Consider the following 15,920-nt stretch of genomic DNA (forward strand, 5'->3'; position numbering starts at 1 on the left):
GGTCTGTACGGGATCCACTGTTTGCTGCTCTTGTTCTGTGTTTACTTCACTATGTATACTGCTTTTTTATACATGACCCTGTTTGTTTATACTCCATTAGCTGCTTGCATTTGTTCTACTCCACTATACTTCTGCTGTACTTGACCTACTCTGCATTGTAATTGCCTTGTACGTGACCTACTGTACTGACTCTGTTTTATACTTGATCCACTCCATGTATTTGACTCAGTCTATATTTTACTTGTTTTGTATTTGAACTAATCTGTTTGTCACTGATTCATACTTGATCTGCTCTTTCTTCTTCATACACGTTTTGTAATGTATTCACTAATCTAAGGCCCGAAAATAATATCAGTATTTTGGTAATTATGAGAAGATTTGCGTGAAATTCGGTACTTTGTTTCCTTACAGTTTTTTCATAATTACATCGGATGATGACTGTTGTGTCAGACATTAAGCATAATTGGACCTGCTGTTTCATAGCTGTCAGTGTTCTGTGCAGTGCCATTTGATGTGGATGCAGTCTCCCTCACAATGTCTTTTAAAACCCTTTTTTAGTTTTCAAGGATTATTCATATGTACCTTTCCTTAACGAAACCTGTAGGATAAGTTAGGAGTAGAGCTTTGAGAATATGCACTGATTTCCAGTGCGTCATTATTAGATCAATGCGTTAGCACAACTGATAACCACTCAGCTCCACTCAGACTAGAGAGCAGAGAGGATAAGACCTCCCGTGGATGTGACTTGAACTGAGATGTTGAGGAAAATTTTCAAACAGAGTACTTTAGCACATATACCCGTCATCTGTCAGCCCATATAATTTCCCCTTTTTCATCCCATTGACACATTTCGCCCCATGGACCTCTTTTATTCCATGGGCCAATGTTCCCCATGAAAGAATTTTCCCTCATAAACATATTTTCTCCCACCTATTTTCTTGCATGAATCTATATTTTCCCAGTGATCGTTATACCCTATATACAAGTATACTTATTTTTTCACCATGGACCTGATTTCTCAGTTGAACTTTTTTCTTCCATGGGCCTATTTTACCACAGGAACTGATTTTGAAACATGGACCTATTTTCTCCATGAACCTGTTTTGTCATTACGGCACGCACTGATTTTGAACACGGATCTTTTTCCACCATAGATTCATTTTCCCTTCGGGGCTATGTTTCCACTTAGCTTCCCCCCTCCCCATGGAACTATTTTTCCAAACGGACCTTTTACAACTATGGACCTGTTAACCCCATAGACCTGTTCCCCCCATACATCAACCCATCTATATACTCACTCACCTAGTATAGTAAACCTGTCTTTTGTCTTGTCCTCCAAGAAGCCACACATTCACTCACCAAGATACCCCAGCCACCCTCAAATCCCCACACCCCAGTCACTTGCCTACCCATCAGATCACCAGACCCAATGCATCCTTTTATTGCTTCGATTCTCCGATTGTCTTGATATACTGCCATCAGTACATGTGATAAGTGGTGGCGGCCATCATCCACTCACTTCATGTAATGTTGTCTTCTTGCTTCATGTTTATATATATATATATATATATATATATATATATATATATATATATATATATATGGAGCCTCTGTGGTACAGTGGTAGAGTGTCTGTTTCGTACACGGGTGAACCAGGGTTCGCGACCCGCCAGGGTAATAAACTTTGGGAGTGTTCACCCGGCCACGTGCTGCATTGGCGGACATCAGGGGTGCTGTGGTTGAACCAGTGTCGCATACTATAAAGTATGCTTGCACCCAGTCGGCTTGCGCGGGCCGATTACACTTGGTTCACAGACTACACACACATCCAAAGCCACTCCAACACTACAGTTACACTTACAAGCACTTCTCACCCTACATACAATCTCTACTAGACAGCCTAAGCCACTTGGTAGAGATACATTGGCTGTATCGTCCCGCCTTCGGTCGGGATAGGCCGATCCTGCAGTGGATACTCAAACGGCTGATGATCTATCTATCTATCTATTGCCAGACGCCTCAATCCCGTTTGGGGTGGCCACAAACAAATCGCCTCCAAGTCGCCCTGTCCCCCGCCATTTCACTGCCCTGCTCCCAACTCACACACCCCTCTCTCATATACCTCTCCACCCCATCCCTCCATCTCATCCTCGGCCTCCCCTTCCCTCTTCCCCCCTCCACCTCACTCACATACACTCTCTTCGTCAGTCTTTCACCCTCCAGCCTCTCCACATGGCCAAACCACCTCAGTGTGTTCCTCATTGCGCTTCCTATCACATCCACACCACAACGCTGATGATGATTATATATATATATATATATATATATATATATATATATATATATATATATATATATATATATATATATATGAAATACAATATTTCTATTAGGTAATTTGTTCCTGTTAATTTGACCTCCAGTCTTTGTAAGCAAATCCCAGCCCATGGCCATTTCTGTTGGTATTATTTGAGTGGTCTGAAATAAACTGATATTTACTTTCCAATTTCCATGACAGTTTGCTTCTTGCATGGACGCCTCCTCCCCTAGCTAACCAACTTTTCCTCCTCTTGTGCCTGATATTCTTAATCCTGACCTGGTCTTCATTGTCGGTGTATATGTGTCGGTTATGTTTATCAACGTGTTTTCCAGATTTAGTATGACGAAAAAGGCCAAGAAACCTTACAAGGTCCTCCCAGATATTCAGTGGACCTTTGTTTGATTGTCTCTGCATACTCTGCTGTAACAAACTTAGGTATTCGGTAGTTAGGATTTTCTCATGCAAACATATTTACGCAAAAGGACTCGCGTAGTGGTTGGCTAGAAGTATGATGGCCCGATAAACTCCACTATTGAATATACTCGTACTCCCTACATGAATGGCTCATATTGTCTGAACACTGAATAGTGTCCAATTGTGCTTCTTCATATGTCCATCAGTACGTGCGAATGCATGCTTATATGCATGTACGGTCTTTCTTACTTAGACTTTACTCTCACCTCATTATCCCCTACAGGGGAACAGGCCACAGTGCAAGGCAGACCTCCATCTCTCTCCCGGCACCGTTATACTCACTGTCACCGTAGCTAATAGAGAAATTCATCCAAATATTTTGAGAATCAGCATATAACGGCAGGTTACACAAGCATATAATATTTAATTTTTTTTTTTTTCACATAATGGTTTTATTCAGTTTTGCAAAAACCTTTTCCACTGAGGGATTAATGAATTCATCTCACTCTTTCAGCACAAAAGTACCCTTCAAGCTGAAAACTAGTATGATGGGGACAAAATAAATAAGCATATCACTGTACTGAAGGTGCTCAGCATAATGAAGCCCATGAAATGAGAGAAAAATTTAAACAGGAAGGTCCTAATATGAGGCGTGTTCAAAAAGTATTTGATGTCCGTACATTAACTGCATCATAGTTATTGGTTTTTATCTCTAGTTACCTTCAGAGAAGCTTCCACCCATTGCTACCCACTTTGTCAACAGCTGTTACTATTCCTGGAAGTAGTCTTCGAAGTCCTGTTTTGGGATATGCAGTAGTGTCTTCGTTGAACTGAGTTTAATTAATGTCCTCGGCAGCCTCGAGTCACTGTCCACCCTATCACATGCAGCCAGATACAGGGAACAATAAAGGCTGCTGCTGTTGTGCTAGTCCATTTTTGGCCAAAAATGCTACTCGAGTTATAATGAGTTAGCAGGCGCATCATCGTGATAAAATGCCACTCCACTTTTACGCCAGTCGTTTCCGTCGAATGACCTCATGTACACGCCGCATGACCTCAACATAAAATTCATTGTTGATTATTTGCCCTGCTGGAGCAAACCTAAGGCTTCAGAAAGTTAAAAAAAAAAAAAAAATGAACCGAGGCTGTCAGGGATATGAAGCACAATTTGACAAGGACACTGTTGGGTAACCCGGAAAAGAAACTTCGCGAACAGTGTCTAACAGTGCCATTGAAGGTGGTAAAAATTTGTAGCTGCAGAAACTAATATATCTATATATATATATATATATATATATATATATATATATATATATATATATATATATATATATATATATCACTGGATATAGTACTGCTCTCGGGTGTCTGCACTCCCCCCTCCTCCATCCTTCATTCCTTCCATCCTCTCCAGTCTTTCCTTCCTTCATTCTTTCCTCGTCCTTGTGTCTACTGGTGTCTTTACACTCCCTCTTCTGTCTTTCTTTCCTTCATTCTTTCTTCTTCCCTCTGCCTGTGGGTGACTCCGCACTGAGTGACAAGCCAAATGGTTTCCTGTACACCAGGAAACCATTTACTACGCTGGGTGGTAACCATATAACCAAATTTTGGCGACTGGTGGTTTAGTGGGTAATTACGGCGCTCCTATCGGATTGAGCCGGTGAAGTTTTATATCCAAGGGGTGGTTGGGGTTTATTGCTCACGTAATGCCACTCCGGAATGAGTGAGGCTGGCCACTCTCATCTTAAATGTCAGGAACAACTTGCCTAGGCCCGGGCTCCTACGCTCCTCATGGGGCAACGTAGGATTGGAGATATATATATATATATATATATATATATATATATATATATATATATATATATATATATAGTTTCTACGCTTCCTCATGGGGCAACGTAGGATTGGATGAATATATATATATATATATATATATATATATATATATATATATATATATATATATATATATATATATATATATATATATCATCCAATCCTGCGTTCCCCATGAGGAGCGTAGGAGCCCGGGGCAAGGCAAGTTGGTCCTGACACTGAAGACGAGTGACTATCCTCACTCATCCCTGAGTGGCATTACGTGAGCAATAAACTCCAACCGCCCCTTAGATATACGAGTAAATCTACAGAGGCTCAATCCAATTGGAGCGCCTTAATTACCCAGTGAACCACACGGCGCCATAATTTGGTTATATGGTTACCACCCAGCGTAGTAAACGGTTTCCTGGTGTATAGAAAACCATTTGGCTTGTCACTCGGTGTAGTAACCAATGGTCAGAAGGAAGGGAAAAGAATGAAGGAAAAAAAGACAGAAGAGGGAGAGTAAAGTCACCGCAGGCAGAAGGAAGAGGAAAGAATGAAGGAATATATATATATATATATATATATATATATATATATATATATATATATATATATATATATATATATATATATATAATGAAAAAAAAATTTGGAAGGAACTTGATTGTAAAGTGAAGGGACTGTATGAAAATGTTCTGGAAACAGGTGAAAACAGTAAGACAGAGTGGAAGTGAAGTTAGCAGGGGAGTGAAAGATAACAATGGTAGATTACTAGTGGAGAAGGGAGAAAAAGTGAGCAGATGGAGAGAACACTTTAAGAAATTGTTGAACGTAGAGGATGGAAGTAATGCGAGTATAAGTGGCTGGGGAATAGCTGGGAGAAGGAGGGAGGTGAGAAGACAGGAAAAAATCAGTAGGATAGAAGTTGTGGAAGCAATGAAGAAAGTTAAATTGGGGAAAGCCCCAGGAATTGATGGAGTGTGTGGGGAATACTGAAGTATGGGGGAAAGATAGTAGTAGAATGGATGTGGAAAATTTGCAGATTGGCCTGGGAGGAAGGTAGAGTCCCGGAGGATTGGAAGTCAGGAATAATTATTCCCTTGTTCAAAGGAAAAGGGGAAAAAGAAGTGTGTGGTAAGCAGAGGGGCATCTGTCTTCTTAGTATAATAGAAAAAGTCTATGGTAGGATACTTATTGACAGAGTTAGAGAAAGAACAGAGGAATTAGTTGGAGAATAACAGGGAGGCTTTAGGAAAGGAAGAGGTTTTGTAGATCAGATATTCATTCTTAGATCTTTAGTGGAAAAGTTTCTAGAGTAGGGAAAGAATTTGTATGCGGCTTTCATGGATTTGGAGAAAGCATATGACAGGGTGGATAGACAAGGATTATGGAAAGTATTAAGAATATATGGAGTAGATGGGAAGTTGTTGAATGCTGTGAAGAGTATGTATGATGGTGTTAAGGCTGCAGTGCGTGTGGATGGTGAACTGAGTGAATTTTTCTCTTTGAAGGTTGGGTTGAAACAGGGATGTGTCATGTCTCCATGGCTGTTCAATCTGTACATGGATGGGGTAATAAAAGAGGTACAAGGTAGGGTAGTGGATGTTGGAGTGGCCCTGGTGAGAGAGGGTAGTGTTTGGAAACTCCCTGTACTGTTGTTTGCAGATGATACTGTGTTGTTGAGTGAAGACGAAGGAGAGCTGCAAGACTTGGTGGATGAGTTTGGAAGAGTGTTTAAGAAATGGAATCTAAAGGTGAATGTAGGGAAGAGTAAAGTGATGGTCTTTGAGAGAGATGAAGTCAGTGAATGTACAGCGAGGTTGGATGGAGAGGAATTGGGAAATGTGAGTACGTTTAAGTACTTGGGTAGTGTGTTCAGTAAAGATGGAGGTTTGGAGAGTGAAGTGCTTGAAAGGGTACAGTAGGGAAGAAAGGTTGCTGATTCCTTGAAAGCAGTGATAAGAAGCAGGGAAGAAGCAGGGAAGTGAGCATGGAAGTGAAAAAGTTACTACATGACAGTATTGTGATACCAACTCTAACGTATGGAAGTGAAGCTTGGACGTTACTGGAAGGACACAAGTCAAGAGTGAGAGCAGTGGAAATGAGTTATTTAAGAGGAGCCTGTGGAGTGACATGGAGAGACAGGCTGAATAATGAGGATATAAAGGAACGTTGTGGTGTGGATGTGGATGTGATAGGAAGCGTTAGGTGGGACACACTGAGGTGGTTTGGCCATGTGGAGAGGATGGAGGGTGAAAAACTGACGAAGAGAGTGTATGTGAGTGAGGTGGAAGGGGGAAGAGCGAGGGGGAGGCCGAGGATGAGATGGAGGGATGGGATGGAGAGGTATATGAGAAACGGGGGTGTGAACTGGGAGCGGGGCAGTGAAATGGCGGGGGACAGGGCGACGTGGAGGCGATTTGTTTGTGGCCACCCCTAACGGGATTGAGGCGTCTGACAATAGATAAATAGACAGATGAACAAAAATGCAGGCACCATGCATTTCATGTATTGACATAAGTCCGCATACTTGTTGAACACACCTCGTGATGCACACTGTTGCTTTTAGTTGTCGAATTTTGTGTTGCGGGGACTGCTCACTTAGTGTTACCGGTGTCTATCCTAAATCATTCTGGCTACCCTTTATCTCATTTATATGATTAACAGTGCCTGCTTCCTGACGTCCACTGATTATTGTCTGATTAGTAGTTTCACGAGGCCTTCAAAATATCTGCACTTTTCACACCGAGAGGCTGATGCATCCCTTTAACACACAGATATTCCAGATGAGTGTTTTTGGGGCAGCGTGATGCTATATACCCGTGCATACTACCCTGTAAATACTATATGACAGTTTCTCCTTTACTGCAGACGACAAGATTGTGTGATAATGAAAATCGCCAACAACAAACTGGAGAGTGATCCTTGTGGCGCCAGTTCAAGGAATGGCACTGACTCTTACACAGACCCTCATGCCACCAAAACTGACTCTCTCTTGGCTGACACAGACCCTGATGTTACAAGTGACACAATACTGGATGAAACAGACCCTAGAGACATCACCATTGCCACACTCCTGCTTGACACAGACCCCGGTGCCATCACAAATGATTCAGTCCTGGCTGACAGAGACCCTGGCTTAAGCACAAATGATACGCTCCTGGCTGACACAGACCCCGGTGCCACCACAAATGATACGCTCCTGGCTGACACAGACCCCGGTGCCATCACAAATGATACGCTCCTGGCTGACACAGACCCCGGTGCCACCACAAATGATACGCTCCTGGCTGACACAGACCCCGGTGCCATCACAAATGATACGCTCCTGGCTGACTCAGACCTTGGTGCCGCCACAAATGACACACTCCTGGCTGACACAAACCTTGGTGCCACCACTGACACACTCCTGACCTCCGAAGAGACAACCATCGCAAAAGAGGGACACACAGACGGCGAGATAGACAAACGTGTATCGAAGATAACGAGTTTTGAGGAACTGCTTGAGATTGTGGGCACCAAAGGCAGATGGAATCTTATGGTTATTATCACCGCCTCAACTGGTAAGTAGTCTACCCAGTGAAAAGTTTTAATATTGCAGATATAAGTAGTTCGGACCGAGCAGACCTTAGTAGTATAATAAAGTTGTTCTATGAAAGTAGTTCTAAAAAACTTGCCCTAAGAAATTAATAGTAGGTCAGTAGCCCTAAGGAATTCCCTAATGCACTTAGTAATTATAAGTAAGTAGTCCTATTATCCTAAACCATTCAGTAGGTAGTTCTGTGCCATCAAGTATGTCGTCGTAGGTTATTCAAGAACTCATATTAGGCCATTCAGTGAATAGTTTTTAAATCACAAAATAATTATTCGTAATCCCTTCAGTAACTAGTCCTAAATCATCAAATAAGTAGCACTAACATGAGGCGGTGGCTGAATCAGTAGACAGGTGCCTTGCAGTCCTAATGGACCCAGGTTCGAATCCCCGCTGGGGCAGGGAACAGTTTAAAAATTTGAATTTCAATGCGCAGGCTTTACTGATCTGCCAGACGACCTGTAGACATACCGTAAAAATCATCCCCCCCCCCCCGCTAATACCAATATTCTAGCCCTGTATGAGACAGCACCAGCATGTATTCAGTATGGACGGTGACAAGTGCAGGTGTATGGTATGTAGGACTGCTGGGTCTCGGGCGCAGGCTGTGAAGGCCATGCCCAGAGTCAGAAAAATAAATAATCATGGAGATACGTAAGTCATTATATAAGTAGTCTTTAGCCGCTCAATAAGTAGTCTTTAGTCTTTTAGTAAACAGTACGATTACTCGGTGAGAAGTCCTACGCCATTCAATAAGTAGTCATATCATTCAGCATGTATTCCTATGCATTTCATAGTTAAAAAAAAAAAAAAAAAAGTGAAGATGCAGGGACAGAAATATTGCAGGAAACGAAAAAAAAAAAAAAAGAATAAAAACAAAACAAAAAGAGAGCAATTGGGATGTACCCATTCCCATATTCATTACTGTACTCACGAAACGTTTGTAGCTGGGGGAATATAGTAATGAGTAACGAGCACTGTCCTCTCATCCTAAATGCTCTCATGCTTTATTTTTATTTTCGTTGTGTGCTGATTTTTATTATTACATCTTAACAAGAGATATATTTTTAGTTAATTATACTTCTGCTGCAAGCTATCAAATACACAGTAACAGTACTTGAAAATGATATTTAACTGCGTGATAATCGCTGCTGAAATCACTGATACAGAATGCGTAAAATCATTACGTGGAATGGGGCAACATGAACCCGTAGAGTTTTATTTTATGTATTTGAGAAGAGCTCTGAATGCCAGAGAATGTCTATAGGCTGCAACCTGCATACTGTAGCTAAAATACTGCTAACAGTATAAAAAAGGCACATCCCCGGTTGTTACGAAGCGTTTTTTTGCATAACATGCTCGTTCGTTTTGGAGTTATGAACAATGAACGTAGAAATAATGTGAAAAAGGTAGATGTACAGTATTTCTCTGACACGATTTCGTAATTCCTCCAAAGGTTAGCGGGGATTTGTCAGTAGTTTGTACTAATATAGGAAAGGTGTTTTAATCCATACGTTTAAAGTCGAGGTTCTCGCGCGTTTGTGTGCGCGCTGCCCTATACCTTCTGTAGGTGATGTCACTTAAACTTGGACCGTCCTAACGTTTAGTGATAGCATGTCATTGTGCTATGCATTCAGTATTAGTCATTTTATATGCAGTCCATCATGGAATTTCAGTCTTGTACGAGGCTGGCTTGGTGCCTTAAGCTGTAATGTTCCCTTTCCATTTGTGTATTATGAGGTGCCAATGTCATAACGTAGCTGAAGGTAAGGTAAGGTAACCAATAACTGACAAATGCGTGGCCACATGAGTGTTTTGTTAACAAAAGGAGAGTGACAGCCTGAATCACCCCACGTTTTACAATTTCGAATAATGAAAGGGTAAGGCGTCTGTAGTGATGTCAGTGCGTGTCAACCTTAGTCGAAGGAACAGAGTGTGGCGGATGTGGTTATATTAATTGCACTTTAGTAAGGTAGTAAACAAAAAATATGAGTTGATCTGTCACCTACCACGACATCTTTGTTATGGCTTAATGCAGGCTGTGATTTGTGTTTTCAAGTCAGTCTCTCAACATTACCTACAAGGACTAGTGTGCTCCACAAGTGTGTTACCAAATGATCATTGTTGAAAAATAACACAACAAAACACACCACAACACAAATAAACCAACACAGCACATCACAGCAGAAAGAAATTAACAGAAATAGTGCAACAAAAAATGCAGCACAGCACAACACAATATATCACAGCATAGCACAATATATAAAAAACACAAACCAATAAACAAAACACAGCAAACACAGCGAAATGCACCGCATATTAAACAACACTAGAAAGTACAACACACAACACAGTACAACACAAGAAGACAGTACAGCACAATAATACACAAAACAGCACAATATACCTTAACAAGACACAACAATATCTTAAAACCTTGTACTTCATCAAGCACTTACTCGTAATCTTGCCCCTCTCAGCACACACACACACACACACACACACACACACACACACACACACACACACACACACACACACACACAAACATAGCAACGAATTCTAAGTCTTTGTTCACTACCGCCCAGGAACAGACGTTATGAGTAGACCGTAATATATTTTCATAGATTCTTGCATCTTCCCATCCCATCAAGGATCCTTCTCTGACACGTGCAGTCTCTCTTGCTCCCAGAAACAGCGGTCTCGGTCCAAACACAACTGGTCCACATGCACTTAACACTCAGTACTTAAAAACTGGCACTGGAGAGGAGCCTATCTTTCGTGGCTTTCAGCACCCAAGGCGAGGAGGATTGATCAGTGGAACCCGTTAACTGTTCATGGCTGATTTTTGGAGATGTCTGTGGTGCTCAGACATAGGGGTAAAAATGAAACTTCCCAAAGGCCAAATTTTGCCTTAGGAATTGAGAGAACACATGCCAAAGTATATATTAACGAAATATTAGCTCAATGTTTACCTTGGTAAAACCGTGGAAGAACATTAAAGTGTCTTATACAATATTGGAACGTATAGTTTTTCGCTAGCTTTGTCTTACACCCCGCGCGCCAGGGCTGTATTGAGCAGTCGCACCCGGAACAGCCCAGGCTGTATAGAGCAGTTAATGGGTTATATGATATAAGAAAAAAAAATGGTGGCACAACTACCAGGGTCATACGCCCTCGGACGTCAAAGTGAGAGATGCCAGCAGAGAATAAGAACAGTCAATAATGTAAACACACACACACACACACACACACACACGTAAAAATATAAACCCTAAAACACATATCATCATTATCATCATCATCTGGACCCCCTTTCCCACCCTAGGGCAGGGTGAGGAGTAACAACGTCCAAACAGCCTAAGTTTGCCCACTCTGCGCTTCCATTCACTCACCATTCAATCCCCCGGAATCCTGGCGTTATCTGATACGGCACGACATTCTGTAGCTTCACATAAACGTATCCGATAGAGTAAATCCGAACGCTGTCACGTTAAAAAGGGGTGCCAAATCCCTGATCATGTACTTCTTCACACAACATTCATCCAGCCAGCTGGATCTCTTGTCAGTCCCCTAGCCTCACCGACTTCCATACCTCTCTTCCTCACACACTCATCCACCATATCCCTCCACCTTCTCCTTGGCCTACCTCGCCTCCTCCTTCCTTCAAATTCGTTCAAATATACTTTTTTCACCACTCTATTGTTATCCACTCTCTTCACATGACCATACTTAGTACACTCTCTTTGATTCTGGTGTCCGATAATTTGTCGCCTGTAGTGGTCCTTACCTGGCTTGGGGATGGACATAACCATAACAACACCCCAATAAACTGGAAACTCACCGGTACACCACATCTTATTAAACAATGACAGGAAAAATGAAAGGGACTCATCAGACAGGTGATGTAAAGAGGCATAAGGAATACCATCACAACCAGAAGAGGAACCATCGCACAGCGGCAGAGCCACCTGGAGTTCAGGAATTGAAAAGGGGAACATCATAAGACTCTCCTCCAGAAGAGGCAAAACTGAGACCACGAGACTCTAGGAGCTGACGTTGCCATGCTGAAGGGGAATTCGTATAGTTCTGTGATACACTGGCAAAATGATCAACAAGCAACTCTGCAACAGCAAAAGGATCAGCCACAGTTCCACCTGCTGCAGACAAAACGGCAGGGAAAAGAATAGTCAATTTTCCCGAAATTTTTCTCACCCAGTTCCACTCCTGAGTGAGGGAAGTCCTCGAACTGACTAAGGAAACAAGACCCTTCCAGGATGAACGTCTGGCCTCCTTTAATTAAAACCCACTGCATATGAGCTCGTGCCCTCCAATACGCCTTCAAATACTGAGAATCCCCATGGTGGTGACAGCGTTGAGTGAAGGCGACTCATTTGGCTCTCCCTGCAGAACTGCACTCAGGGTCCCACCAAGGAACCAGTCGTTTACGAAACGGACCCCTCGTTCTTGGAATAGACAGGGCTGCTGAGTGCAACTTGTCAGTGAAATAAGACACTGCCTCAGTATTACACCCAAAATCATTGACAGCATGGGCAATGGAACTTAATGCCACGAAAAGTGGCCAGTCAGCCTTATCTAAACACCAGCAAGGAAGACAAGGCTGAGGTCCATCCTCAGCAGCAGTTAAAAGTAATGGGAAATGGTTGCTGTCAAACAGGTCTGGCAACACATCCCACTTAAAATCTAAAACAGCATCAGCTGAATACCGGGACAAATCTTTAGTCCCAGTCTGGCTATGGAAATACTTCATCTCATTGGAATTTAAAACCTCAAACTCCTTATCCTCCACCTCAGGGGTTGGCCTCCCTGTCACCCCACAGTGGATGAGGACCATTCATGTCACCCAGTGGAAGAGAGAGAGACAGAGAAGGAAGGCCGTGAAAGTGTTCCAGATCCGCCCTTTCGACAGTAGCATTAGGGGGAAGATAAAGACCACAAACTGTATAATAACAATGCAAAAACTCTTGGACAGTAACAGGGGAGTGGAAAAGTCCAGATGAGTGAATGGAACATCACAGTGAAGGAAGATAGCAGCATCTCCATGACGTCCGTGGTCTGGGACAGGATCAGGATAAAGACATGGTAACCAGAAGGACTGGAAGGAACAGCATCACCAACCATGGCCTCCTGGATGTCCTATGGGTCTCGAAAGTATCGGTGCATAATATGCGTGAAACGTTTTGGACCACAGAACGAAAGTCATTGAAATATTTAGTGTCCGACCTACCACACCTGGGTAACCCTGATGTCGGGAGGTGTCATACATCGCCACCTAGCAATATCTTCATGCAAACAAGTAGCAAATGTTATGTTTCTATAAACAGACATTGTTCATACACAGTGAGACGTTGGTAATGAATCATGGGATTCGAATGTTTTTGGTAGGCATCAGACCCCCTGTGCAACGATTTTTCTGCGACCGATAGTATGAACACAGGAGAAACTTGTGCAACAAGATGATGCAATTCCTCCCAGATGGCATGTAATCCCTGAGAATTCTATTGAATAACAGAACCCATAGTGGAGGGATGATCAGGGTAAGGTGCGGGACTGTACAGTTCCTGACAATCAAGCAGGTTTGGATTGCTGCTTAGGAAGGCCCTTGGAAAGAGACTGCCCAGCAACAGGAACCCGCACCTTAAGCTGATCACGCAAAAGCAGACATTAGGAAAGGAAAAGAGAGTTTTACAACATTCCTCCTCTGAGGCATAAGAACAGGTTTCTTGGAAGTTGGCTTGCAGACCGCCCTGGGTGAAGGAGGGCGGCCAGTGCCACGCCCAGATGCCTCAGAAGTAGAAGTAGAGTTCACAGGACCAGAACCCTGTAAGGATGATATCCTATGTGTCAGAAATGAAACATCAACGATCCATGCAACACCATCCCCAAATGGGAGCCAAACCACAGGCGAACCATCAACTTCAGCCTCCACCTGATTGAACTCCAGGGACTCCACGGCAGAAGGAACAATAGAGAGGTCGACAGAATATTCCACAACAGAGACTTTGGGTGGACAGTCTTCAGGCTCAAGGGACTCTGATGAACCACTATGACGTTTGCCAGGCACAGGTGGAACTTCAAGTAGGCAAACGAGACAGAACAAGAAAACATGTCAACGTGGACATCCGCTGCCACCACGGATGTGAGCAAACTCTCAGCCACCAAAATAAGGACAGAGTCAGTCGAAGAAAAGAGTGGCCAAACACCAGTCTCACAAGCAGTACTTACCTTGGGGACAACATCTGGCAAATCACCAGATGGAGTCTTGGGTAATGGAATGGGTCAAGGCAGCTTCCAGGACCCAGGACGACGCACAGGCACTCCAGAAAAGACAGAAGCATAAGTAACCCCAGGATGGAAGAAGCAAGCCAAGGCCCACATCTGCTTTAGGAAACAAAACCTTATGCGTACAAATGGGCAAAATCTTCTTCTCCAGGCAGTAGCAAGGACAGTTTTGAGAGGATACAGCATGGAGCCCCCCAAGGTGATAACATTTCAAGGGTCATGGACAGTCATCAGTAAGGTTTCGTCAGCCACAGCAGACACAGATTCCAGGAAGGCAAGCCTGTGCACGGCAACAAAAGCAGCTAACGTGTCCATACCCTAGACAATGGAAATGCCGAATTTTGAGCTTGGCACATACGGTTTCACAGGAATTGACAGCCAAGCACATTTCACAGATGCAGGCAAGGTTAACTTGAGATGTCAGGAACAAGGTTGGAGTTGGGTTCAGCATACCATCAATTTTCTTCTGCGGGTGCTCAACAGTTTCCACCCCAGAAGATAGCAGCTTCTCCAACAAATGTGCCTCTGAGTATCGGAGGAAGTCATGGGAAAATATGACACACTTACACAAGTTAAATGTAGCCTGAGAAACACAAGAAACTTTCTCACCAGAAACATAAGTCAGAGCCCACAACAGGGAGCTTTCCACTGGGGAGGACACCTCATCAAGGATGGTTCCGTCCCCCTGGGAAGAAATTTTAGGTTCCAAACCACAAGCAGAAACAATGGCACAGAGCAAATTCAAAATGTCAATATTTAATATTTACCCACCCACAGAGGATTTCAGGACTAGATATTCTTCATATGAATCAGGTGTCGTTTCACCCAAGACTGACCCCAAAGCCACACCAGCCTGACAGGAATGCTTTCCAATCCCAGCTGGATGCTGAGGTGAAGGGCAGTCCCCAGGGGCCAACTAAGGCTCCAGGAAACTAATGAGTGATACAGAATCAGGGCGAGATACAGGGTCAGCAACAGAATTATTGATTGAGCCAAGTAGCTAAAACAAGAAAGGACTTTGTTCCCTCATTCCTCCACCCACCATGGAGCCCAACAAGGAGAGGTCATGTGCCAGGTAAAACACCGCTGACGACCCCAGAGGTAGTGAGGGAGTATAAACAGATAACCACTGGGGGACTTATACAAGCGTGACTCCAGGACGATAAGAGCCCCCAGGCCCCCAGTGGCTACTTGACCCTAGCCAACAAGTGACCAGTTGATTGGCCTGGTCGAGCCCAACCAAGCTGCCCATGTAGCCAGAATAAAGGACGAAAGAGATGTGTTGCTAGCTACAGGGCACTCCCATTTCCCAGCATTACGGGACGCCACGCACGGCAAACATGTGGGGAAGCAAAACCCTTTCCCAAAATGGAAGATGGCAGGGACGAGCAACATCACCAGCAGACCTCTTTGTCTTCCTCAGTGAGCCAGGCGAGGAAATGCAATTGCAATTTTGTCAGGGAGCAGAAC

The sequence above is a fragment of the Coenobita brevimanus genome, chromosome 70 (genome assembly GCF_032717465.1).
Source record: "Coenobita brevimanus isolate Jiangsu-jjx chromosome 70, ASM3271746v2, whole genome shotgun sequence".
Classification (NCBI taxonomy): domain Eukaryota; kingdom Metazoa; phylum Arthropoda; class Malacostraca; order Decapoda; family Coenobitidae; genus Coenobita; species Coenobita brevimanus.